This window comes from Zonotrichia leucophrys, chromosome 3 (assembly GCF_028769735.1).
Source record: "Zonotrichia leucophrys gambelii isolate GWCS_2022_RI chromosome 3, RI_Zleu_2.0, whole genome shotgun sequence".
In the NCBI taxonomy this organism is placed as follows: domain Eukaryota; kingdom Metazoa; phylum Chordata; class Aves; order Passeriformes; family Passerellidae; genus Zonotrichia; species Zonotrichia leucophrys.
The window spans coordinates 50514098-50538525 of NC_088172.1; the positions used below are offsets into that span (position 1 = coordinate 50514098).

General features: G+C 39.9%; 1 protein-coding gene across 3 annotated transcripts in view; it reads left to right on the forward strand.

Moving 5' to 3' along the window:
- Positions 1 to 1949: 1949 nt before the first annotated feature.
- PLEKHG1 (pleckstrin homology and RhoGEF domain containing G1) overlaps positions 1950 to 24428 on the forward strand; it is a 126994-nt gene continuing 104515 nt past the window's right edge. Inside the window, exons 1-2 of one of the 3 annotated variants that reach the window (XM_064708139.1) lie at positions 1950 to 2187; positions 13965 to 14049. The gene's annotated coding sequence lies outside the window, so the exon portion shown is untranslated. Of the gene's footprint in view, positions 2188 to 2309; positions 2505 to 4648; positions 4736 to 13964; positions 14050 to 24428 lie in introns of those variants that run through there. The other 2 variants (XM_064708140.1, XM_064708141.1) reach the window with 2 other exon arrangements.

Consider the following 24428-nt stretch of genomic DNA (forward strand, 5'->3'; position numbering starts at 1 on the left):
TAAAGGAAAACATTCCCTGATTCCCCAAATGGGAAAGAGTTACAAATGCTTCTCTCCCAGTAGTTTCATCAGAGAAGTATTGCTGCTCTTTTTCTTGATTTTTTTTCTTTTTTTTTTTTCTATTGACTTGCAAATGAAGGCTAACTTTTTGTTCCTAGCAAAAGGCCAGAGTGTAGTGTGCTGAGGCAAGGATGTGTGCTCAGCTGGATGCTGAATTCAGACACGGAGTAGGTATGTAGTGCAGGAGATCACAACCAGTGCGCTGATTTTAGTGAAGCTGCTAAATCTCATCTGAAATTGCCCTTTTCCCGCTTGCACCCCTGCTAAGCAACTTTGTAGAATACCGTTCCACAGTATTTACTGTGGAGTCCAGCCTTCTGTGATCTGCTTTTCCTGCCTGGTAGGACAGTGATGGTTCCCAAGGAAATAGGAGGGGAGTGAGATTTACCCCTTGGTGATAAGGTTCTTCACCCAGAGGATGGCTGGGCTCTGGAACAGACTCCCCAGGGAAATGGTCACTGCACCAGCCTGGCAGAGTTCAAGGAGCATTTGGATAACGCTCTCGGGCACAGGGTGGGATTCCTGGGGCTGTGCTCTGCAGGACCAGGACTTGGACTTGATGATCCTTGTCAGTTCTTTCTAACTCAGAATATTCTGTGATTCTATGATAACTCTGCTGTAATTCTGCAATGTCAATAAATGTTATGTGCAAGAACAGCTGTAATTAAAACATTTGAGGATTTTTTTTTCTTGAAAAGTTAATACAGTCCCACTTATTAAACACAAACTTTTGTTTAGAAATGGGCCCAAAATGAATTAATAAATGGGGTAATCTTTTAAAATTCAGCACTGGTCTGAAGAATATTCAGTGTGTATACTGGAAAAGAGCTCTGGGCTTCTGAATCAATGATAGAGAAACAGACCCTGACCAAGGTGTTTTGGTGGTTTTGGGCGAGTTTTTTTGTTTGTTTTTTAAGGATTCCAATGAGAACAGGTAAGGTGAGGGCAAACACTGAAACTTCCTGCTTTTCTGAATTACTACTGTAATTACTTCTTGTGACATCTGAAAAGTATGAGCTGTTCCAACCTCTCAATTTTCCTTGCATTCCACATGCTGTGTATTAGCATGAGCAGAGGGAGAAACTGTTATAGAACAAAAGCAATACAGCTTTACTAAATGTGAAATATGGAATGAGGTTTTACAGGAAACCAAGGATTTTGTTAGAGCTCAGAGGAATAAGGAGCACTGAACAGGTATGAACAATTCAGGCTTTATTGAAGCCAGTTTTTTTTCTCTTTTGTGTGTGTCTTTTTAATGTATTCTTTTTTAATGCTGTGTTACTTTTAACACACCTTTCCAAAGAAGATGACCCAGCAGCCTGCCACGAAGCAGGTGTAACCTCTATCTACAACCTGGCGGAATTTGCTTTTTACGGGTCTGTATTTCGTGGTGGACTTACCCTCTTCGCATTTTGGCAATTGGGTAAACTCATTTACAGAAGCGCTCTCAGACCTGTGAATTGAATTTCAGACCTGTGGTGGCGGAGAGGAGCCGGTGGGCAGCCCGGCGAGGCGGGGATGGGGCTCGCAGCCGGGCGGAGAGGCTGTGACCTGACACACGGGGGAGGGCAGGAGAGCCCAGCGCTTTTACCTCCGTGAAAACAGTAGCGGATTTTTAATTTTTTTTTCTTTCCATCCCCCATCCCCTTTTCCTCCCTTCTTCTTCCCGGGGCTGTAATCCGACTGCTCTCTTTGGCTCCATTCCAGAGACAAATCCGAGTGGTTAATCGCTGTTCCCCCTTTCCCAGCCTCGGGGGCTGGGGGGCGGCGGAGCAGGGAGGGGAAGGAGAGCCGAGCAAGCCCCAGCCCTGAGCCGGGCCAGGCCTCCCCGGGGAGGGGCTGAGGCAGCGGCTGGGCTGCGGGAGCTGCATGGAGGAGGGGAGTTGCAGACTCCTCTGCCCGGCCGGCAGGAGGAGGAGGAGGAGGAGGAAGTTTGGCGATTAAGCGGCTGCCCGGAGCTGCAGCGCACGGAGTGAGCCGGGGCGCGGCCGCGGGCGCTGCGGGGCGGACAGCCGGCAGCCGCTGCACGGGCTGCGGAGCGGGGTGAGCTGCCGCACTCCACCCGCACCCCCGTGCCTGGATTTCCAGCGGGAGGAGGAGCGCTGGAAAGACGGCGATAGGCTGCCGGTGAGCGCTGCCGGGGGCTTTGTTCGGTGGGGCGCGCCGGAGAGGGGGCGGCGGCTCCCGGAGCGGCTCCCGGAGCGGGGCGGGCCGGTGGGACGGGAGGCACCCGGTGTCCCGCAGCCCCCGGGACCGCGGCGGGGGCTCGGCAGCGCAGCGCGTTCGCTGAGCGCCGCCTTTGTGCGCTCCCACCGCAGGCACCGTGCGCCCGGCTCCCAGCGCGGCCGCCGCGCCGCTTTGTGCCCGCCGGGGCAGCCTGGCCGAGCTGCACCGGCTCAGCCCCAGCCTGGCCGCTTCAGCGACTTTCTGCGGCGAGGGAGGAGGTACTTCTTTTAAAATATGATAAAATTCCAGAGGGCCTCAGGTTCTGTGGGGATGCTTTAACAAACCCCCAAAACCCATCCTCTATTTAAAAAAATGTTTTAAAGTTAATGGGATTGTGATAAGTATGGCATAAAGAGGTTTAAAAATTGATTGATCTATTGTTAAGTAGCAGGAGCTTTGATTCTGTGGCGAGGCAGTGGGGTAGAGCTGCCCCATAGGGTCCTGTATGCATTTCCCCATATCCTGCGCTCATCTTTTCCTTGCTTTGCGGTCGTGTGTCCCAGTCCCTGTTGCTGGAAGAGAAGCCCTTCAGATCTCATCCTTCAGTGACAGACCTGAGGCACTCGTTTCCTTCTTTCTTCACAAGCCACACTGCTCCAAGTATGAGAGAAAAGGCCCTGAAACAAACATAGACGAACGTTCAGCTAGTTTCCAATACGGTCTTTCTCTAGTTGGCTGGTTTTCCTCCTTTGATTATTAATTGGCAGGCACAGAAAGAGCTCTGGCCTTGCTTTTTTCTTTTAATGCTTACTGGTACTTCAGCAGTTTAGTAACCCTGCCTAGAGAACCTGATGACTTATAGGTGTGTTTTGAAAGCTGTGTAATAAGAGCCTACTAATAGTCATCTTTTGCTACTGTTTCATTCTTGGAGGGAGCAGTCTTTGCTGCTGGAGAGCTGCGGTTCGAATTTCCACAAGTGTTTGTTGCCCGTGCCTCTAGCTAAATTTATAAAGGAATCCTGTTAGCTTGTGTGAAGCTAAATCTGGATGTAGCGACTCCTGGCTGCACAATTCACTGTGGTTGGCAAGGCACAATATATAGCTTCCTTGAGATTTATTTTTAGGGTTTTTCCCCCTGGTGTATGTAGGGCACGTAGTTGTCATAATTTTGGGAACTCTTCACCAATGTGTGTGTGGGTGCTTTGGGATGAAAACATAAGAGTTATGCTAAGGTTAGGAAATGTATTAATAGAGTGCTTGTCTCGAAAATATGAGAAGGCAGTTTGAGATTGGCCTCTTAATGAATATTGGTATTGTTCTCAGGTCCATGCAGATGCTTAGCTATTAAACTTGGACTCCACTTCTGCTCTGTTTTCAGTTGGCAAACTAGAAATAGTGCAGAACACTCTGATAAAAGGTTCAGTTTTAAATGTGTTCATTTACGGGAATGCTGGCTGTTTCTCACAGATCTGGAGAGCCCTAAGCCAACAATGTGGACTTGTGGACACACAACTTATTGCATCTCTGCAAAGGCATGCTATGATTCTCACACTAGGTGTTAAGGTGTCATTTTCCTTGCTGTTTTACTTTTGATTTTCCAAAAAAAAAAAAAAAAGAGGAAAAACAAATAGGTTTTTAGCCTAATCAGTTTGTAATTTATATTCTTACTTGATAACATCTTGCAAAGACAGCATTGACTTTATTTTTAAGTGGAAATCTTCAAGTAGGGAACCTAGTTTGTTGGCAGCTCTCATCACTTCAGGACATCTGCTAATGTGTTCTTCCTTGGGCAGGATGTGAGACTACAGATTAACTGTCTAGAGGCATACTTTGAGACTAAAGTGTTTGATTGTGAGCCCATGGAAAAAGGTAGAAAGGGTTTGGAGCTAACTGACTGAACACTTGGTACCTTCCTGTGTGGAAGTGGGCTGTTTTTGTCTAGGTTTTTTATGGGGTCGTGTTTTGGGTTTCTTTGTAGTTTTGTTTTGTTATTTAATTTTAAACCTTTGTTGTTCCCTAGAAGGGAAGTGAGAATACCTGCTTACTTTCCTAATAAGTGGCACGTAGTGAGCTTGGGTACTTTTTGCTAATGTTATTTGTGTAGGTTGGTTTGTTTGAACCTTTCACTGACACAGTCTTTCATGTGGCACCGGTGATAGTATTTCTGTGAAGTCATTTGGAGCAGTATGCATGTTTGAGAGCTTCCTTGTGTGCATTTATTTGGATTGGGCTGTTGTATACCTGTTGTCCTCTGCCTTTCATATGCTTGTGATTTCTTGGCTCCCGTTCAGGAAAGGCTTTTTAAAGCCCTGCTAACCAGATAGGGCTGTAGCAACTGACAAAAGCATTTACTTGAAGTAGTGCCTTATTGTCTTTGAATGCAAACTCAGCAATGCAAAGCTGGTCTGTTTCTCTAATCATAGAACACTAACAGAACTGTAATTTGACATTGGCTTCTGCCATTTTATCTTGCTTTGTGGTAGCATCACCCATACAACTTTTAGACTCTGGTGAGTACTTTTGAGATCAACCCAAAAATGGGGAAATCAAGAAAACAGTTACAGAATCTGCTGTTACTAATTTTGAAGAGTAGTTCCACAGATTAGCCTGAGATACTGCTATTGAAAAAAAGTTTATGTACAGAGGTGTCATCTCTAAAATTGTCACTAAAAAAGACCAATGGTAAACCAAAGCAATTCTTAGGGAAGGATACTACAGAATGTATGGAGCTTTTTTATTTTATCTCTTCATTTTTTAAAGAATTCCAAAATAGCAATATTTTAACAGATACTTAGCACAGTTGTTAAAGTACGTCAAAGACTTGTTCAATTGTTGGTGTTTATTTATTTTTTCATTTTCTTCGTGCTTGGTTGCCATTCCAGCAGTTGCTGGGCACCACTAAGTTTCTACTGGCCAAGCCAGAGCTGCAGCTCTTGGTCTTGGGAGCATGGGGTTGTGAAGAAGAGGGACCACATTTCTGGATGGCAGCATGGCCCTGTCATGCACCCCAACTCCATAGGGTCAGGAAATAATGGGAACATCCAAGCTAATGAAGGGAGCCATTTGCAGGCTCCATTTAGAAGTGTTTCTCAGATTAGACATGTATAGAGCTGTGGCAGTTATAAATTAGAACAATGGAATTCATCTGATGCATCTGATGCTCTTTTGCATTCAGTTGTGTTGAGAAGGAAGGTTGCTGTGTTAAAGAAATGTTTTATTGACATGTTAAATTAATTATGGCTTGAAGTTACTTTGCCATAAATTTCTTAATTGCCTAATATAGTGAGCAGATATATAATATATATATAGAATATATAATAATAATATATCTAGATGGTAATATATCTGGAATATATAATAGAAGATAGAATAATAAAATATGAAAAAATGTAAGTTAATAATGTAATACGTACTGAAGACATTTGGAGAGATGGTGATCCTCTTATAATAAACTGGATTTTTTTCTAGTGGGGACAATGGGGATATCTTACCACTACTTACTCTAAATGACATTCTGTTTCTGTAGAGTTAAGAGGGGGAGGTGGGGGAAAAGAATTTTTGCAGCCCTCAGCAAAGTCTGGAGTGACTGAAAGGCTTGCAGAGCTGTTGCTGAATGGTTAATTCTGAGAACCTGCGTTACTGTCACTGCACATAGAAAGTTGTAGCTAGTAGGACTGTCAATGAGGAAAAAAAAGTGGAAGAAAGTGTTATTCTTGTAAACTTAGAATGCAAAGGATGTGGAGCCTAGATTTCCCCTCCACTTTAGAAAAGCCTCACACACCACAGTGAGTGGTGAAACCACAAAACTGGCCTGGGAACAGGAGTAAAGGGAATGAAGAGTAAAGTCAATCTTAGTGCAGTGGCAACAGTTGCAGCTCTAAGTACAGGAGTCTTTTATATATGTGGATAAGAATACAAAAGATGAATGTGAACATATGTAATAATAACTAAAGGTACCAGTATGGCCTGTTGGTATTCATTAATTTAAAAAAAAAAGTGTGTGACAAACTATCTCTTAGTGCTTAAAGTCTCCCAAATCACTTAAGGATATAAACTTTTTTTTTTTTAGTTATGGTGTTTGTATCAAATAGGTTAGTCTAGGCTGATTCACCAAAATTTGAGTTTATATGAACTTGGTCTGAAATAAGCTTAACCATGAACTTGATTACAAATACAGGAAGAGAAAGGGGCCTAGTCAGGGAGGACTGGGGAAGGAAATGGAGGGGAAAACTACTTCTACTTGTGAAGGAGGCCTGAAAGAAGCAGTTGTCTAAGCCATGCTACAACTCTTAAACCCACTGTCATCTCTTGACTGGGGTGCCTACTGAAGTATCTGCATATGGGAGTGGTCACTACCTGTGTTTTCACTAATCACAATGCAGGGCATCGCTGGTAAAATACCAAGCAAGGTGACACTGTGAAAATTTATATGTAAGAGTGACTTCATGCATTTGACTTGATTCTTTTCTTCCTTCCTCAACGTGAGCTCCACTAGTTCTGCTTCCTAATGTTCTCTGGGACCATGATGATTATGCTAGTGGAGGCTGCATGTGTTTTTTATAAGGGTAATGAACAGGTATAAATTGAGCTGCCAGCAGTTTCCCATGTAAACTTTAAACTGAAGCAGTGCTAATTAACTTTGAGTTAAGTCTTGCTTGCCTGCTCTGAGTTTCAGACTGCAAGTGGTGCCAAACCTCTTCCTGTAAGCATACATTCTGTAGAAGCTTGCTTGTGAGCCCTGCCCAGATGTTTTAAAACCTAACTTAATGAATGCTAACATTTAAATATTTGAACCTTCATATCCATTCAGTGTTTCAGGATCATGCTCCAAGCATTAATATTATCCAGCTACTGTTTTCTGCTGATAAGATGCATGCTTCCTTTCCCTGGAAGTACAGAGCAGAGATAAAAAGTGTGTCATGGCTACAGTGATTGAATCACCTGCTCATTTGCTTGCTCACAGCCATTGGAGATAAAACCTTGGGGAGAGGATGGCTGTTTGGGTTGTCGTAAGGAGCGGTATCGGGAACAGCGTAACAGCCGGTTTCTTTTCATGGTCATGGCTGACATCTTCCAGCCCTGTCATCTGGGTGTGGGCTTCAAGGTCGGCTTCTGCCTTTTAATTAGCCCACATAAGGAGTCTCTAGCTCCTAGGTTTAGTGCATAGGCTCTAGTGCTTGTACTTTCTCCTGTCCTTCCCCTTCTGTTATGCAAAGTTATCTGTAAACACAAACAAGTTTTCCTCCCTAACCTCCTGTAAATGCTGGTTTGTTAAAGTATTTAGAAAATGTTTACCCTCAAGTATGTCCCCTAAGATTAGATGCACTGTCTGCTGCAGCTTCATTGTGATTTCTACATACTGGAATCAATGTGTTGTTTGGGGGTTTTCTTTCTGTCTTTATTTCTTTTTCTGTATTTGCATTGCCTGTCCCAGTGAGTCCAGATCCATAGCTGATGTCCCAACGTTTCAGAAAGGCAGAGACAGAGCAGCTTCCATTCTGCTGCTGCCACTGATCTGTGGTGCTTCAGTATAAAGTAGCATAGTGCTTTGTGTCCTTGATGTCTGATATGGGGGAAAAATGATAGTTCTGTCTTTGTAAATATTTTCGAAAATAGGTGAGATGAAGAACTACTTATTTGCATGTCAGTAATCTTTATCACTTCAGTATGCACTGAACTTTCCACTTATTGTTTTAAACTGAAACCAAGTTAATAGCAGAAACTTGGGTTTGGCTTACAAGCAGTATTGGTGCTGCCAAGATGAGCATGCTTCATACTCAAGTGCTTATGAAGCTTTCTCACTGTTTAGTTTCCAGTTCCTTCTCCCTATCCTGATAACAGGCCTCGTGAGAGCTGTCACACCTCAGTGTCTGAGTGATGTCATCATAGTTCATTTGCTTGTGTCACATCACATTCATTTGCTTGTGGAAGAGCTAATTTCTCTGAAGAATCAGCAGTCAGCCTATTTGAGTGGTAGACAAAGATGTATTTAACAATAAACCATTATTGAATTTGGAGAGATAGTTTGCCTTCCCTCATACTCTACCAGAATGTGGTTTGTAACATCTTTCTGTCAGTCTCTTCTGGTAATTGTCAGTCTTTCTCATGTTGGATGAATCTGAAGTCATAAATCTCTGATTTGTTTTATCTTGGTCATTCTGTGCTCCTCCTGCCTTGAGAACGGTTGCTGTCTGTGTCCTGCTGGCAGACAGGACCACTTAGCCCACTCCTCACTGGACACAGCCTCTGACAATCCTTGCCTTATCAGGTTGGTTGCACTGTGAAGGCTCTTCTGCCTTGTGGTATGAGGAGATTGCCTTCATCCTCTCTTCCTCCTGAGCTCGAACTCATTCAGTCTCCTGAGTTTTCCCAGATTTCTGGAGCAAAGCTGCTGGCTTTCTTAAGTCAGTACCATGCATCAGGCACAGTGTAGTTGTTTTGGCAGGCCACTCTAGAATACTGTGATCTGTTATTAAGTGGAAGTAAGTAATTTCTGAGGGAATTAATGACCATTTAATCTCCAAGGTTTTTTTTCTGGTATCTTGGGACTGCCCAAGACTGACTTGGCATGCTTGTGCTCCTCCATTGCTCTAGATGACATGGGTCCTAAATTCATTGGAAATATCTGTGTTAGGAGAGTCGGTGCTAAGCACATTTCTCAGGTGAAAAGGACAAGTTTTCTGCAGACCCTCCCTTCAGGAACTGTTTTCCATTTTCTTAGAGTCTGCCAGAGGGAAGTGCAGACCAGAGCACTAAGAAAACCCCATTCTAGTGTGAAGGACAGAGTGGTTTGCTAAGGCACAAGCCATGCTGGGCAGATTTTAGAGCTGATCTCCTGGTGCTGACTCATCCTGGTGATCTCAGTTACTGCAGTTTGCACTTTGCCACTTCACCTGCAGCAGCTCTCTGCTTGGCAGTTTGGCCTGTTCCCAGCCCAGGTGTGCTTCCTCACTTGTGGCTGTGCATGCTGACAGGGTCACTTGTGTTCTTCATCTTAGACCTAGGCTGTCCTGCTGCTGCCAAGCACACTGCAGATCCAGAAGGATCCATGTTAAAGAGGTTCTTTCTGCAACCTTGCAGCAGAGGATCCTGCTGATAAACAACCTTTCCTCTCAAACACAGATTTGGCTCTTGCACACCTCAGGCCCTTTTAAAGCAGTTTGTTCATCCAAAGCACAGAATAGGTACTGGCTCGGAATCTAACAAGGTCAAAGCAGGGAGAATAGGTGATTTTTTTTTTTCTGCCCTGTTTTGGTGAAGCATTGATGTGGTGAAGCATTGTTGTTTTGGTGAAGCATTGATTGGGACCTGTAATATGCACAGATAGGGTATGGAGGAGAAAGGTTTTCTCCCAGACACCACCGCATGCTGTTTGGATAGGATAGGGGCTGTGGCTGCTTTTCAAGGAAGAATTCTGAAAAAAAAAAAAAAAAAAAAAAGATGATTTCATTTGCTCTCTTCAGAAGAAAAGCTGGTCATCAGCCTTTGTTACTGAAGATCTGTTGCTTGTGAGTCTCTTTTCATCTCAAGAGGGGCCAGTGCTGACACACATATCTGACAGATACACCTGCCCTGCCCACCCTGTGTGCATCATGCAGCTCCTGGAGCTTCCACAGGGGTCTGGATGCTAGGGCCATCTGGATGCTTCTTCGTTGGTGCTGTCTCATAGGGAGTCTGCCCACTAAATGTTATGGGTTTTTTCCCTTTTGCTCTTTAAATCAATGTCAGTGTTGCACAAAGAGTTCTTTCAATATTTAATAGAGGATCAGTGATGCCCATCCTCTGATGATTTTAGGAAAATGTCCTGGGTTGGTTCCTTTTATTTGTTAATTATAAATATTGAGTCATATCAGGGGGTGATTAGTTCTGGTATCTGGATCACAGTTACTTGTCTATGCCCATACTTGCCCAGTACTGGCTTCTTTCTGGGGACAGTTTGAGATCATAGCAGGGATGGTCTGGAGGAGTTCTGGCAAAGACTCACTCAGCTGTTGACCTTGTCATGCAATTCACCTTTGTGCTGTTCACTGTTGTGAATGGGTAGAGTGAAAGAAACTCCTGGAGCGCTGCATGAATTTAGTCCATGAAATTAGCTTAATGTGTCTGGGAAGGCTCTCAGCTGATTGCATGTGGAATAAATCCTTTTACTTGGGATGTGGCGCATTTTCCATCTGTTAATGGGTTCTGTCATGCAGTGAGAAGGTGCTACAGCATGTGGCCTTCCTGTAACAGCAAACTGCATTCCTCAGCCAGAAAAGCTGGGCTTTAGGAACTGGCACATAGCTCAGTAAAAGTCATGTCAAATAAATTTTTACTTTAGTCCTCGTCTCTGGTGATTAAACTTGCACAATGGTTTGCTGTCTAGCACATGTGAACATCTACAAAGGATTTAATTCTGAGCTTTTCTTAGAGGGTCAGTATATGGAATTGTTCAGCAAGAGTGTTTGTTTTAAAATGCTACAGTATGCGTTGACACAATTTTATTATGTCCAATGCGCAATAAAATCCAGGTTGTAGGGATGGAGTTCTATGGATGTGAGGTGTGGCTGGGGACTAGGTGAGAGCAGGAATGTCAATGAATGGAATGAATATCTTGATATCCTACTTGAAATGGAAGCAAATTCCCACCTGTAATTTTGTGGAACACAATTACATGTAGTTGAGTGGCTCTGGCTTACTGTAGTCTTTCAGCCTGGCTGAAATGGGATAAGGAAATTATTTAAAAGCAGAGATTTCAAAGCTCAGACCTCATGATTTGAGGGAGCCTGTTAGCTGGACTAAAGTGATAGTGTTAGCTTTCACCACACTGAGAGAGTCAGTAGAACACAAGGGTTATGTGTCATTTACACTTCTTAGGGAAACTGAGGTAAAGATAATCTCAGTGACTCCTAAGGGAAAAAGTAAAACCCATCCTCTTACTGAAAATTATTTTGCTTGCCTCCCAGGTATGCTAGAGTATACCTGAAAGGAGCACCTCAATTTTACAGCATTTTGAAAGATAGTTTTCAATCTTAGGGCTTTTAATTTAACATTATAGTGTGAGCCCCAAGTTCCGAAGTGTTTTTCACAGGAGAGCCAGACATTATGGTTCGAGTCAGTTTAAATATCTGAATGCAGGTTTTTTTTTTGGTGCTTTTGCTCTGCTATTTGCTTGATGCTTTAACCCTATGTATTTTCTAAAAGTGATTAAGAAGTCTAGCTTTTTGTTAATAAGTGTTAATAATATATTTCTAGACTAAGACTATTTTAAATCATGCAAACTTTTTAAAAATGAAATGAAAATTACAGGACAAATGATGATATATTTGTTAATCACTTACTTGAAGGAAACATGCAACATCTTTTCTTCATGGTAGTTTTTCTAGTACAAAAGTATTCAATTTTCTTACACTGATGGTTAAGAAATAAATCACTGAATGGATAAAAAAATTTCACAGGATGAAATGTTCCTTTTCCTTACAGATTGTTTTGTTTTATAGTGTGAGGATAGTAAAATCATAGAAAATTTTCTTGGAAAAGTTAAAGAAGGCTGATAGAACATTCTGTAGCATCCAAGAGCTGGTACTTTAGTCAATTTGGATGTCACTGTCTCAGATCATCAGTTGAAAGGTTTTGGAAGTCCATTGTATCTGCTGGGGGTTGGAGAATATCTCAGTTTTTGGCAAATAATTTTACCCTAGAATTGAGAAACTGTTGTTGATGAAACTACTGTCAAACAAGAGAGCCCCAGTAAAAAGTTTAGGCTTCTCTGGGGTTATCTAGATTCCTGATTTTCATTTATTTATATATAATGTATATAATATATATATATATATGTATATATATACACACACAAATGTGTGTATATTTAAATGGTTATACTGTCAGTCTGTTTTTTTTTTTTTTACTAGGGTTCTTAAAGAAACTGGGTTCTCAAGCAGTTGAAATTGAGTCCTTTGACTTTGGAGGATTTGAGGCTAGGGAAGCTTACATGATAAGTGGAAAGTACGATGGTAATTGTAGGTCACTTTGCATTTCTGTTTTGCTTAATTTACAATCTGAAGTACAGTCAGGTGGTTGGATATTTGAATGTTACAGCTGTTACAGTCTGATCGCAGGAACTTGGTGAGACTACTCATGTAGTCTTCTTCAGATTCCTCGAAATGTTAGTGGAGAATGCTCTGTGTCTTCAGTTGTTAAAAGGAAAAACTAAGTGAAGGAAATAAAAATATTGCTGTAGTTGTCACTCAGTGATATCAAAGAAAAAATATACTGTTTTAGTCTGTGAAATTGCTAATTTATTGCTATAAAGATAGCATGGAGAAGGCAAATATATTGATATTTTATTAAAAGAAAATTTCCGATGGATTTGTTTTTTGTATTTAAAAATGTGTTTATCTGTAGATGAACATTCTGCCCCATTAGCAAGATTGAATTGATGGCATTACTGTTGAAGTTAAAAATAGACCAGTATTTTTGAAATGTGTTTTTGAAATAAAAAATTTTGTCTGTTTATGATTTGGGTCAGCTAGACCAAATGAACTTGGACACTTAGCAGGGTCTCTCATTTATTCTGGCATAAGAACAAGTGTTGGGCAGAGCTTCCCAGTCTCAGAAAACTGATGGTGGTGAGAGGCCTCCATAGTGTTCCCAGCCAGCTGAATGCCTGAGGTATTTTGCCATACAGGAAATCAATTGCAGCTGAATGTGCACTGTTTCCATTTCAAGTATATAAACAGGCCTTATGATGGTATAAAAAAAGAAGAAAGATATTAAATAGTTTCTTGAAAGTTCAGAACCGGAACATTTGATGTTCAGTTTCTGTGGATTCTTCACTGTCACCTTTGGCTAAGTCCATGGCACGAAAATAGCACAGAAGGAGAGGTGAATTAATGTTGGATACTGTAGAAAAGGGAAACGTAAAGCAGTGTCTTAGAGAAATGAAAATAATAAAAAAGGTATCCTTGTTCAGTTCCAGTTGATATTCTGCTGAGGCTGGGAGGGGTTACAAGTTTAGCAGAGGGAATGAGCTCTTTCCCTTGTTAAATCAAAAATCCTCCATTTTTAGGCTTCAAAGCAGGCTAATAAATTTTGTAAGAAAAAGCTGCACCGCAATTCTACCTAAATAGCTGGGGTTGGTAGGAGAAACACTATTTTTGTTCAGACATTTATCATGCTTTGTTGACCTTGTGAAAATACCTGGATTTGGTGGAGGTACCAGGCAGATCACAGTGACCTATATCTCTGATGTGCTTTATAGGCCACTGATGTTGCTTACCAGGGAAGTGAGGGCTCATTTGGATAGAGGTTTCCAGGCATTGAAGATAATTATGTTGAGAATCAGCTCTAACAATTTCCAGAAGGAGTGTGGCCTGGAGCCCTTGGGGTTTAAAGCTTGGGAATCCAGCAGTACTTCCTTGCTCCAGCACAGGCATACAGCACGACATGGGCAAGCTGTCTGATCCACATTTTTAAAGATATGTAGGTAGGCAGAGGTGGTAAAGGCTCTTAATAGGATTTTCAGAATGACATTAGTGTCTAATTCCTATTCAAAGTCTGACTCCTTAGCTTGTCTGAACTGGATTCAGCCCGTGCTATGTTTTATTCAGCTGCTCTTTACGACAGAATGGGAGGTGTTCGTATAGCAAGCGTGACTTAGGGGGAATAAACCGAGGTGTGCCTAGACCCCTGCTGAGCTGTGCAGCTGAGCTCCCTTTTATCCTTTCTCTAATTCCATAATTTCCACTCTCCTTTCTACAGAATGCCAGAGACTCAACAGAGGAGAGGAAAAGTGACTCCATTTTGCCCAAACAAACAGCGACATATTAGGCGAGTACTCTACCAGGTAATTTTTTTTACTATTATTTTTATATTTTTTCTTTAACATTATTTTAAATGTGAGATGATTTTTGGTGTGTCTCTGACTGAGAGGATTACCACTGGTGCACAGTGAATGTGTCTTAACCATGAGGCTGCTTAGTGTCCAAACCCACAGTAGGTCACTGTGCTGAACAGCCTGGCATGTGGGTTAGCCAGGAGAGAGGGTGTTTCTCATGTGCACACTAGTGGGGTTTTGTGCTCATTAAATCCAATTTTGGGGGGGCACCTAAGCAGTTAGGGGAGGTTAACAGTTCAGTTTTAGCATTTGTTTCTGAAACTGAGGTTTTGCTAAAGATCTGTAGCTGAAATTTTGTTCAGTGTCTTGATTCTGTCCCTTTTGGAAGTGAAAGTGCCGGTTTTATGGAGAAACAATGTACCTATGGGGAGATCCAGGACAACTTTGTTCTCCTGAGATTTCCTATGTTAGTCTGTGTCATTTTAGCTTATTTGCTAGTGATTTTATTTTATTTATATAATCTTACTGCCTGGCAGTCTTGGAGCATATAAGAAACTTGGGAACATAGGAAAAAGCAGGTTTACATGCCATGGAAATGTAACCTGATTGTCATAACTGATTTCACTCATTGACTATCTGAAACAAATCAACATTCCAGAAAACTTCACAATAGGACTGGAAGGAGACTCTACAGAAAAGAGAGTCTCCTTCTCTATTTTCTCTGTCTTATAAGAGCTTTAGGCAAGATCCCTTTTTCCTGCTCTCCAATAAGAAAGATTTCTGGTGCCAACCTAAAGGAGTCTTTTCTTCTCTCTGAAAAATGCAAACATTCAGTGGCTAACAACTCAGACACTGCTATTTGGAAAAACTTGATGCCTTACAGGTAATCTACTTCACTCCTTGCAGTTCTACTGTTGAAACCAGCATAGCATAGATAAGTATATTTAAAAAAAAGGTGCATTGTGTTAATTGCCTCTCTGGCTTCTGTGGTCTGCAGAGGGAATACTAATATGCTATATTAGACCACTAATTAATAATATTTATTCTTTTTACCTTACTGTTAGTGGGGCTTGTAGTATAATTTTGTAGTATATATTTATGATCCAATTGTGTTCAAGTGTTTATGAAATTTTAGAAGAATGGCAACTTTATTTTGACTCCAATGCTTTGAGGTTGCATATCTGCAATAAAGAGACACTTGCAGGACTGTGTAGCACTAGATTAAAGCTTACATCTGACAAACATTAGTGAGATCTTACTTTCGTTTGGATCCAAGGGAGAACAGTCTCTGTAAGTAGAAAAACGTTTTGTGGAGACTGCAAGAGGAAAGACCAGAAATTCCTCTTCAGCCTTTTCCAAAAATAGCAAGATTTGAATAAGGTTGCATGTTTTAACATGCATTAGAGAAAAATAATTGTCATGACCTAAATTCAGTACACTAGTTCTCTGTCTTATTTGCTGATAGTTAATTACTAGCATATTTTTTTATCCGCAAGCATGGAGGGGCTGTACATTCCCATCTTCCACACAGGAAATAATTTTATTTATTTAGCTCAAAGTTTGTGCATATCCAAACGCATGCAAAGTATTTGCCTAGTGACCTTAGAGTGAATTATTTGCACGAACTCTCCCCCTTTCCTGATCTCCAGTTCATTTCAAGTGTGCTGCTTGGCCTTGGTTTTGATTTGCAGTGGTTTTATTGTGTTTTCATGATGAACAAAAAAGCTAACCAGACCAGCAGACTAAAATAACCTTTTTTCTGAAAGCAGAGATAACATGGATTGCTCCTGTGGCCTAAGATGCAGAGGATTTCCTAAGATTCTTTGGGATCCCTGGCTGACAAGCATTCACTGTGAAGTGCTTCAAAAAATTGTTGTGTCAACAAAGCTGGAGTGTGTGGGAATGTATCAGCTAAGGGGATAAGGCATTCAAGGACTGGATGAAGTGCATATTGTAAGGAATTCATTTTGTGGGAAAAAGGAAGAAACAGAAAATATGAGGACTGGTGTTCTGTAAAAATAGGAGCTTAATGGTTTAGGCAGATACAGCTTTGAGGGATGGATGTTGAACCTTGCCAAACAGCCACCAGTAATTTTTCCAAATTTGCTTTACATGCAAGGCTTACATCTGGAACATCTAAGAAAATTTTCATTCTGAAAAACTTTTGGGGGTGGTGGGGGGAAATGCTTTATGAAATTTGTTTCTGTTTTGTTATTATCCATTTGAGTTACATAACAATATTGTCTGTTTTTAATTGTTTCAATAAGTTGGTGGTTAGAATATCTTTAGAAGGATTAAAATGGGCTTCAGCATCTATTAAATCATAACATATTGTAGCAGAGAAGGAAACATTAGATCAATATACTTTATTCTGACAATTCCATGTGACTTTAATATGCAGTGTGTTTATGCTAAAAGTCAATACATTAAGAAAATTCCTTGAGCATTTTTGCATCACTGAATGCTTTGTTTAGGTCATGCCTTTAGTGGTGTGAGGGCTTGCAAATCTGTGTGGGGGTGGAGAGGAATGATCCTATGCCCACGTATGAGCTTTTCTGTAAGTTGGGTCTATTTTTGGTATGCAATGAAGCAGAGGTACCGAGTGAAAATAAGGGTTCAGTTGCAATGTGAAGGCCTGTAAAAGCTTTCCTATTGTGGGAAGTGCGTACCAAGCTCTTAGAGCAGTTGCATTAGTGTCCATGGGAATATTTGGAGTTTAATTTAGCATGCTAGATTAGGGCCTAATACCTTAATTAAGGCTCACATTTTTAATAAGTTTCCTGCAAACCCTTTGTGGCTGACTACAGTTGTGGAACAGACATAATATAAAGCCCATCTCTAGGGTTTACTGTTGTTGGCATTTTTATGAAAGCTGTCATTCTACTTCAGAGTGATGAAGCTGACCAGCAAACGTAGTTTTTAATGGAAGGATTCACAGCTCTTACTAGACTTCTTAAAAAACGCTAATCCAAATAATTTATGCCAGCGATGTGTTGAAATTCTATGTACCTAGTACATTTAGACTGATGTTTTTATAAAAATTGTGATAACTGTTTTAGAAAAGCCTTTGTTAATTGATAAAACAGCTTTTCCAGATAGAGGCTGCTTAATTCTCTTGTCAGTTCCCATGTTTGGGATTTTCTGCTATGGAAAGCACTAAATGTATTGTCTGAAAAAGTTCAGAAATAATATAATTAGTATTTTTTGGTGTAACTTGTAGGCGAAGTGGTTTAATTTTTAAACATTTGTATATTAAAGTATATTAAAGTTGAACAAAAATTCTTACATATTTTTTTAAAAATCCAAAGAAACCAGCTCACTCACGCCTCTCTGCTCTCCCCCGCCGCACTTGCTCGGAGCAGTCAGTCCTTTCCCGCTTCCATCCCCTATTGTTGCGGTCAAGTGACCAAGGAGAAGTGTACACTTCCTTTTGTGTCCTGTAGATAGAGCTTCTTAATTGATGACTGCAGCTTTCTTTCTGGCAGAAAGGAAATGAATGGGCAGTAGTGATTATAGCACATCTGTTGTTTTCTGGTGAGCATCCTGTACAGCAGTGACACTGTCTTTAAGACTCCTTTTTTTTTCCCCTTTTTTTTTCTTTTTTTTTCTGTTGGCTGTTTTTTTGTTGGTTGGTTGGTTTTTTGTCCTGTTCAGGACTAGTTAGTAGAGAGGGTACAGGGACAGTGTTATTCCTTTATCACAGGTGTAGCCAGAGCAGAAAAACAAATTGCACACTGGAAGAAAAAACCTTGCTTTTCAAACAAGTGTATTTTACACATGCACACACACACACAATCTTACAAAATTTTTATGGAGGTGATATGTATTGGTTGCATGTGAATCCTGTCTTCGTAGTTGACTGCCTTGTAGATTTAATACTCAAAAATCAAGCTGGAAATGGCTTCCTTTAGGGAAAGGAAGAAATAAAGTAGCGTTCATACCAAGGACTCAAAACCCAAAATATTCACACATCTTTCCCTAAGACGCCATTTCTAAGTCTGTGATACCATTGTCCAGCTCTTGCTTGAGCATCTACTGCTTGATGTGTTGCAGCATAGCTTTCAGAAGTGCTAAGAAAGAAACAGGGGAGCTCTGTAGTGTGCTCCTGCTCTCCCAGAGAGGAGGTTGGGCATGTATGGAGCTCCTTACTTGGCTTTACAGATGACAGGGAAAGAGGTTCTGGGGCAGATGAATGGTGAGCTCTTGGTAAGTGTCTGGCCTGAGAGAAGAATGGGACTTGATGCTTGGGAAGACAAATGTCTGGAGAAATGATTGAGGAAGGCCAGTAAATCAGCTGGGTGAAGTAGGTTATGGTAGCAAAGTGTACAACAGCTTGTCCCTTTCATCGTACCAGCCTTAATTTTTCCACAACTTCTTTTTAACTCTTGTTTTATAAAGATGTGAAAGTGGTATGCACTCTCTGCAAACCCTGAGTGTGTGTCTTGACCATTTTGTTGTCTCTTGCCATGCAAAGTTCTTGAAAAACCATTAATTGAAAGAGCTCTGTGAGTTGCAGTTCTTACTACTTATTTGGTTGTTCTTTGTTCCTTCCTTTTCTTTCATTCTGTTTAATTGCACAATTTCTTGTAAGTAAGGTGCCAGTACTCTGCTTTTGCACGGACTAAATACATTGATACTTGAACTAAAAGAGTTAGTGTTGAGCTTGGATGCAGCTGGTTACCTAAAGTTGGTGAACTGGGTAGTGCTGCCCTCTTCCTTGAGGGTTTCTGATGGGTATTGGATTAAATTGGGGGGGGGGTTTCATCAGCCCTTTCTTGTCACTTGCAATCCTGAGAGCTGCTTTGTCCCTGTCCTCTTAGGAGAGGATCCTTTAACAAAGGGTATGTTGAGATGTACAACTTTCTATCCATACAATGCTGGAAGCTTACGGCCTTTCAAAGGTTTTTCAAATAACACATACACCTGGCCACTGGAAATGGGAAAAGTGAGAGAGTGTTCTGTTGTTGCACACCAACATGGGTGAACACAAAATTTGTGATACTAGAAGTGAATCATGCTGCAGTTAATGTCCCAGGTTAACCTTTAGTCGCTCCTTGATCAGAACAGAATTCAGAAGATGAAAAAGCAGGTGACATATACCCAAATTTAAATTAAAATTTGAATTGGTTGGGGTTTCCTTCTACCTGTGTTAAAACTGGGTTTTGTTTCCCCAAAGACTTATCTAAGAGTAATTTAAGCAACTAAATAATCCTTTTGCTTTCTGAGTGAGATACGCAGAGACCCTGTTCATGCCTCTGAAGTTTTTTGAACATTTAGCCTACCCCCATAGGATTTCAGAATTATCTTGCATCTCTGGGCAAGCATTATGGTGTAGCTAAATATTAGTCATGGCAAAAGCCAAGTAATACAGGAAAAAACCCACAGAATCATTTAAAATGTATTTGTTCGAGTTTTTGTGTATCTCATTTTATGGATCTCTTAATATATTAAGCTTTATAAAGAGTGCATTATTAAGAAACATAATATATTGTTAATGTGAGCTTTTTATAATTCTGAGCCCTACATTGATAGATTATTCTGCACCACTTGAATTACTTGTGAGAAACACTTGAATATTTGTGTGACTTAATGTATTCAAATTACTATATACAAGTTTGCTAGGATGGTTTTAATATGGAATCTTGGCTTTGAGAACAGATGTGACTTCTTTTATCATGAATTTAAGATGCACTACATGATGTAGAGCATGACTATAGATTGTTTTACAAAATTTTCAAAGACAGCTCTTTGAGTACATATGCATTGATGACTATACACACAAGCCAAAATCCTATTAAAAATTAAAACTACTTCTTCCATTGAGGCAGATATTCATTAAAGCTTGATACATAGCTCTTCAGTGAAAGAAACTTCAACAAGACCTTCAACCTCTAAAAGAAAGATTAGCTCCTGCTTTTATCAGTACGGACATCGCTTTGAAGAAACTGAACATCTGGTTTCCTTCTGAGAGAATTATGTTCTGTCCACTTGACCCTTTGTAAAAGTAAATATTTTTATTAGTTATGTTATGTAGGAATTTGAAAAAATATTTAATAAATGAAAAGCCCCCACCTTTGCATATTTAGCGTCAGTTACAGAAGTGCAATACATCAAATGATCTTATGTTCTTGATTAATGACTTTCTATTGTATTAAAAATTATACCAGTATGGAATTTGATAAGAGATATAACTTTTTCTTGTTTTCCTTTTAATAAGAAAATATTTCTTTTTCTGCCTTGTTCCCTTCCAGAATTATGTTTGTAAAACCACAGACATTTCAGCCCTCACTCCTTTCATTCAGCTATGACTGTAAACTGCACTTCCAGGGTAAATCCCCCTGGATGATATTTGCTTTCCACATAATTTAAATGTGTAAAGCTTTGGCTGTGGTCAAACAGAGGCTAAAGTATATTGGATATGTAGATTCTAATCCTGTTTTCAAGGCAGAATAGAACAGACTGTAATATTGTAGGTGTTATATTATTTCTTCTATGTAGAAATAGATTTCTTAGGAAAAATGCCCCCTATGCATCACAGGTTTAAACACAAATGTTACTTGTTTTGTGCTGGTATGAGAGTGAGTGGATATCTTTAAAATACACAATGCAGCCTTTTAACTAAGGAAAGGCACAGGACTTAATGAAATGTTACACTCGAGAAATTATTTTACAAGTCAAGCTAGTTAGGAATTTTTCAGCCAAAAATATTTTGTTGGAAAACAACAATTTATTGAAAACAGAACATTTCACAAAAGCAGTTTTTGACAAAACTATCAGCAAGAGAAGTTTTTCAGATACAGGATTGTAAGAAAACCTGTTTCAGTTCCATAGAAAAATAACAATGTAACTCAAGCAAATACTATCTCTCTGGAAAGCTTTTTTATTATACTTTCTTTTTGAATTAGAGTCCTTCAATGATCTCTAACTTTTTTTCACAAGGAACATGGCTATTTTCAAAATTACACTTTTTATTTTTTCATTAAGTGGGAAAGATGGCTTCCTAGTTGATTCTAGTCTATTGATGTTCATATTTGGAAATTGTTCCTATGGAAAAGAGTCTTCCATTGTTTTAATGCAAACTTGCTGTCAGACATGACATGACTCAAGTCATGACAAATTATTTCCTCTGTTCTTTTTCATTCCTCATTTGAGGTGTATCAAAATCTGCTGGTGACTTGTCAATGAAGTTAAGACTTACTCCAAATTCTTATAAATTTTATTTGTCCCATTTCTTGTTGTTATTGTTATTACGATTGGTCTAAACTGTGTTGCTTATGTAATAGGCACTGTAAGTGCCTGTCTCTTTACTGGATATGCCAGAGTTGAGGGTTTATTAATCTTCAGGGTGAAGTAAAGCCTTTCAAAAGACTGTGTATCAGAGCAGACAGCTTTTGATCAAGTGGGTTGCAGGATAATTGAGCAATGCTTGTGCCAAATCTGTCTAGGATCTAAACCAAAAATACAGAGTTTTTGTGTTTATTTTGGGAATAGGTTGTAGTTGTACGTTTGCCTTGTACAGCAATATTTATGAGAAATGACATTAAAGTGCACTTTAAACAGCACATTATAATATAAAATGTTACTGTGTCTCTGAAGCACATCTGGTAATGCAAGATGTAAAGCTATTAATTTGGTCAGGACAATGAGTTCTTTATGAATTGGGGCTAGCCCATTGAAATGAGTTTGCTCCTGAATTAATGATGATGGAGGGTGGGGAATTTGGAGTAATGACCATCTGCTGGGTTGTTGATGTCCAGCAGGCTTTAAGAGACAGAGTGACGCCTGTGGTAACATGCTTGGGCAAATCTTAATTTCTGTATTGTTACTAAGCATAGAACAAGGAAACAAAAGATGGGTGAAACTGTAAATTTAGGTAATTTTTGCTTGAGTGAGAGGACTGTCTTCCAAGGGTTGAAGCTTACTATTATTCTCCATTCTTGAGAGCAGCTTGATTTGATTCCCCCACCAGCCAGGAGAGTTGAGAGGCAAAAACCTCAAATGCTTTTTACTCTGGGGACTGGAGGAGCCCCACACAAGTGCTGTTGTGCTTCATCTCCTGTGGTGCAACAGTGCATATGTGATAAACTGAGTCCCCCAGCTCTTCATCCCTGTTGCTATTCATTCCATGTACCTAAATGGCTTCTCAAGATGTAGTTTATCTGCCTGAAACTAATTCTTATGAAGCTCTTTAACAACCTTTCAGCACCGAGAGTGGTGTACATTTCTTGAGATTGTCAAATCGTATTTTGTCTTACCCATACCTTTATGAGACATAAAGATACTTGAGTAAATTCTGTAGTATAAATAACTTTATAAATGATGGAGGCATGAAATTCCCCTGCACAGGTAGGTTCCTTCCCTGCTTTCTTGGATATTAGTCTTCAAGGTGAGTGACATAAGCTGCTGCATGCTTGCTGGAAATGAGATTAGTAGCTGGAGTTTTTTCCTTAAAATGAATGGGCAGTACTGGTACAAAAATGCATGCTTCTTTCTGTATATGTGGAAAGCATAATGTAAACACACATCTATTTATAAGTAGGCATCACACAAATATCTTAATAACTCTATAGTATCATGCTTCCTGCCATTGATCTTTATCACTAGGAGTAAACAAATAAGTTTTCCTTGATGATTCTTATATGTTAATCTAGGATTGCAAAACTCTACTTCCAAAAATGCTGCTCATGGTAGATATCTTGAAGATTACAGTGTCCATGGTGTTCTGATATGTTTGGGTGGAATATTTTCAAAGTGTATTTCATACTCTATATGAAGTGTTAGTTTGGATATACGGTTTTCCCTGCAGTCTAGAGTAGCAGGCTCCCACTTGGGAATAGGTGGAGTGCAGCCTTCTTGGGGGAGGCACCAGTATCCCAGAGGAAAAGTGGAATGTAAAACACTACCCAATAATCAGGCACTGGGTGGGCCATCTTCTTCAATTTTGTAGAGCATTCAGTGTTCTTCCTAAGAGATTTCTTTTCCTTCATTGCAGCTAAAAGGTTGATAGTCTTTTTTCATTTGATGTCTTCTTATAATCTTGCTAAGTGTGCACTGTGATGCATCAGTTAAAATAGATCTTTGATGGAGTTCTTGCAGGGTAGAAAAAAGAGCAAAACTGCAGAAAAGAGCAGAACGTGTATGTGGTTGAAATGGACTTGATTATCCATTTCCATGTTAATACATGCTTGAATTGGTAAAAGAAAAATATATTTTTCTAGTTAATTCTCTGAAAAGTCGAGCGGTTCTCTTATTTCCTTAGAGAAATATGCTGAATCTTCAGCTGCATAGATTTGAGGCTGGTAGTTACGGGTAATCTGTTTTAGCGAGTAACTTTCGTAACAAATTAATAACCAAACAGTTGAGTTTCTGTGTAAATTTTGCTGACAGTTAACTCTGGAAAAAGACAAAATAAATCTAGACATACTATAACGGTTATGCTAATTCAAACCATTACAGTTTACATGATTCAAACCCTGTTCCTTAGTTTTGTTTTTGGGGTTTTTTACCTGTTTGGTAGTAAGAACAATTCGAAAGAAGTGCCACATAGTTTACATGTTTTATAATAGATCAAACTTTTCTTAAATTTAGGTGTAAAAACTCAAAGCTTTTAAAAATAACTGGTAATTTTGAAGTTTGGTAGTTGCCTTAACATTCACTATAGTTGCTTTTATTAAGTACCCTGGGTTCCTGTTTTCCACCAGCTGGGGTAGATGCTAAAATAACTGAACAGTTTTTTAAAAAGTTTGGCCTTTGTTTTACGATTCATTCAATCAACTGTGATTCATTGCAACTTCTTCCCAAACTTTAATAATTTTTGCTTAAACTATATTACAGTTGGATTTTAAAAGAAAATCTGAAGCCCCCAACCACAGAAAATTCCCTCCCACTAAGGATCTGCTTTACATTTCATGCTGGCATTTGGCTGGTAATATCACAGAGATGCCCAGACTTAAACTTGTATATGGATTGTGTATGGAACAGCCAAAAGAGGAATTTGCTTGCTACAGGAGAGCTGGGTGACTGCCCCTGAACTCTGCTTGTGTCAAAATCTCTTGCTCTGACACAGTGAAAGGAAGCATCCACCATTTGTTGGATACACAGGAGCTGAAAGTGCAGAGACAGAAAATTATGCTTTTTTTGGAAAGGTTTGTATCTGGTCTGTTTTAAAGGTCAGGACTGAAAGGTGAAAGTAAACACTGACCCAGTGGCATATGCATAAGTAGAGGAGTTCAGTTGAATGTAATTATACTTTCTCCTCTGCAGAAAGTATGGTTGTCTTTTTTTCTTTCTTCTCTCCCTGTTCTGCTTTTTATGCCAGCAGGTGTTTTTCTCTCTCCAGTCAGAGTTCTTTAAATCTTTGAAGTGTGTAATAATACACAATTTAGAAA